The sequence below is a fragment of the Danio rerio genome, chromosome 15, assembly GCF_049306965.1.
Source record: "Danio rerio strain Tuebingen ecotype United States chromosome 15, GRCz12tu, whole genome shotgun sequence".
NCBI lineage: Eukaryota > Metazoa > Chordata > Actinopteri > Cypriniformes > Danionidae > Danio > Danio rerio.
The window spans coordinates 1,833,728-1,837,641 of NC_133190.1; positions in this window are offsets into that span (position 1 = coordinate 1,833,728).

Here is a 3,914-nt window from a genome sequence, read left to right on the forward strand (position 1 = left end):
TTTCCCAGTAGATTCCAAGATCAATCATGTTATTGAGTTGTTTTTTCCCCATTGTGTTTTTTTTTGGGCGTCCCCCTTCTTATGTCTGTGAAAGTGTGCATTTCTGTGCGCTTTAGAGGTTATGTTTGGTTCAAAGTAAGCTCTTATTGAACACAGATTTAACATTTACACGACAAATAAAAAGTTGTTTTTTTCCCCTTTCCATTTCTCTCTCTCTCTCTCTCTCTCTCTCTCTTTTAATGTCTAATATGGCCAATTGTAAAAAACAAAGGCGTTTTATTTTAAAAGGGCTCTCGATTGCGGTTTAAAGAGGGATGCGGGATGCAGTTTGTGTTATCAGCATTATTGTATTTCATTGTGTATAAATTGTAAGATAATTGTTATTGTACTCTATGCTGAAGTGAACTGTACAGGGCCTCGTTTTCATCATTAAATGTAGAAAAAGAACGAAAAAAAGATAATAAAAGCACTGGCCATTTTGGGTCAAACTGTTTGTCTTGCTTTCATCTATTTTTTGCCATGAGGGAAGTTAAAACGTGTGAAATTACACCAGACTAGTACCAGGTTGCAGTGGCGCCCCCAGAAAATTTTCTTAGGGGTGGCCAGAAGAGGCCGCTCCAAATCTTGGGGTGGCACACAAAAAAAATAATGAATTCAGTGTAATGTTATATTTTTGTTTCTGGTAAATGAAATAATGTAGTTTTATTCATTTAATTAATTCTAGCTACTTGAAATATTGCAATTTATTCTTTGAAATAATTCAGCAAGTACATGTGCAAACCAAATAAAAATCTATGTTTAGTTTAAAAACACTTTTCATATACTGTATAAATGACTTCTTTTTTTACGTGCCTTTATTGTACATCATACGAGATATGCCATGTCTAAAATTAATGAAGATTAATGAGTTTATTATTCCCAGTGATGGGTTGCAGCTGGAAGGGCATCCGCTGTGTAAAAATGTGCTAGATAAGTTGGCGGTTCATTCTGCTGTGGTGACCCTGGATTAATAAAGGGACTAAGCCGAAAAGAAAATGAATGAAAGAATAATGAGTTTATTAATTACCCAAACAAATGAACAAACTGAACAAAAGGCATTACTATACACACTCACTATACCTAATAATATTATTTATCCATATTGCTTTTTGAACCATTTTATTAATGCAGCTTCTTCTATTGATATACTGTAGCTTAAGGTAAATATTAAATAGCCATTGCTGTCTATCGGGGAGGGTAGTGGTGGTTCTAGTTTAAATGACACCCTGGGCGAACCACCCTATACACCCCCACCTCTCTTGAATTGTTAAATTTGTTATTCAATAAATATAACAATTTATTTATATTTATTCTAAATAAATACAATTAATATTAATATACAATTATTATTCTAAATAAATAACAGAAATCAGTCCTAAATATTACTGGAAAACAACAACTGGAGTGATATGCCAACATCACTTAAGAAACCTTTTGCATGAAAATTAATTATGACAATTCTAAAGAATACAAAAAATGTATTATAGAATTATCTGTGGTCTTAGACCAGATCATGGCTGAGAAATCATGTTATGAAGTCTTACCTCCCTGACTCATTATCCCTCCTTTCTGCTTTAAAGACATGCTTAGTGAAAGTAACATCATCATCATCATCATCATTATATAATATAAACTTTAAACGACTTTCAAAACTCGCTGCGTGCCGACACTTCTGCACAAAAGGCTGTTACTCCGGTTTCACGGCGCATGAGCGGTGCCTATTATGTCGGCGTGCATGCAAACAACCAACCGGGATTCACACAGGAGTGCGTGAGGCGCGCGGGAATGGTTTTCCGCGCGCATGCGTCAGTTTGCTTTCACCAGCATTGAACCAGAGGGGGAGAGCTACGTCAGTAACACCAACAATAATTTAGTGACTGCATTTTATTTATTTATTTATGTATTTATTTATTTATCTAAATATTGGGAATTTATAAGTTCATTTAAATCAATAATGTCAACCGCAAAATTATATTGGGGTGGCCAAAGGGGTGGCCAGAGTTTACCGAGGGGTGGCCGTGGCCACCCCTGGCCACCCCTTGGAGGCGCCCCTGCCAGGTTGGACCTCCTTTTGCCTTCAGGACTGCCTTAATGCTTTGTGGCCCGATCCACCACATCCCAAAGCTGCTTTATTGGATTGAGCTCTGGTGACTGTGGAGGCCATTTGAGTACAGTGAACTCATCGTCATGTTCAGGAAACCAGTCTGAGATGATTGAGCTTTATGACATGCTGCGTTATCCTGCTGGAAGTAGCCATCAGAAGATGGAGACACTGTGCTCATAAAGGGATGGACATGGTCAGCAGCAATACTCAGGTAGGATGTGGCGTTGACAAGATGCTCGATTAGTACTAAGTGGGCCAAAGTGTGCCAAGAAAATCTCCCCCACACCATTACACCACCACCAGCCTGAACCGCTGATACAAGGCAGGATGATCCATGCTTTCATGTTGTTGAGGCCAAATTCTGACCCGAGCATCCGAATGTGTCAGCAGAAATGGAGACCCATCAGAGCAGCAACGTTTCTCCAATCTTCTATTGTCCAGTTTTGGTGAGTCTGTGTGAATTGTAGCCTCAGTTTCCTGTTCTTAGCTGACAGGAGCGGCACCCGGTGTGCTCTTCTGCTGCTGTAGCCCATCCGCCTCAAGGTTGGACGTGTTGTGTGTTCAGAGATGCTCTTCTGCAGAGCTCGGTTGTAACGAGTGCTTATTTGAGTTACTGTTGCCTTTCTATCAGCTGGAACCAGTCTGGCCATTCTCCACTGACCTCTGGCATCAACAAGGCATTTGCACCCACAGAACTGCCGCTCACTGGATATTTCCTCTTTGTCTGAGCATTCTCTGTAAACCCTAGAGATAGTTGTGCGTGAAAATCCCAGTAGATCAGCAGTTTCTGCAATACTCAGAGCAGCCCGTCTGGCACCAACAACCATGCCACGCTCAGAGTCACTTAAATCCCCTTTCTTCCCCATTCTGATGCTCACTCTAAACGTCTCGACCATGTCTACATGCCTAAATGCAGTGAGTTGCTGCCATGTGATTGGCTGATTAGAAATGTGTGTTAACAAGCAGTTGGACACTAATAAAGTGGCCGGTGAGTGTATAATGGATGTATGAAATCTATTGTCCTCAAGTAAACAAAAAAACTGCCACAATAAAAATGTCTTGTCATTAAAAATAATTTTAGCATTAATAAATATTAAATTATTATATTTACATTTTTAAATTTAATTTCAGGCAGCTACGCAACAGATTTTGAGCCCCCCTTAAGCAATATTAGATTTAGATAGTCTACAGAACAGACCTCTGTTAAACAACGACTTGCCTAATTACCCTCCCAATTACCCTAGTGAAGCCTTTAAACGTCACTTTAAGCTGAATATTAGTGTCTTGAAGAATATCTAGTCTAATATTATGCGCTGTCATCATGACAAAGAGAAAACAAATCAGTTATTAGAAATGAGTTATTAAAACTATTATGATTAGAAATGTGCTAAAGAAATCTTTGTTTAAAAAAATGGAGAAAAAATATACCGTGGGGCTTCTTCAACTGTATATAACCTATATATATTTTTTTTTTCTAAGGTGGCTAATAATATTGACCTTAAAATCTTTCTACTTGACTGCTTTTATTCTAGCCAAACTAAAAGAAATAATACTTACCCCCAGAAAACAAAAAGAGTAAATACTATGGAATTTTCCACATCACTTGAAAAATATTTGACTTCATAAATAATTTGGCTAATAATTTTGACCTCAGCTCTACATAAATCACGCTACTATTAGTACAATCAAACCCCCCTCTACCATCTTTAATTGGTGAATTTTGCAGTCTGATGATGACAGCCATCTGCTGGGGTTCAGTCCCCCTATTGTC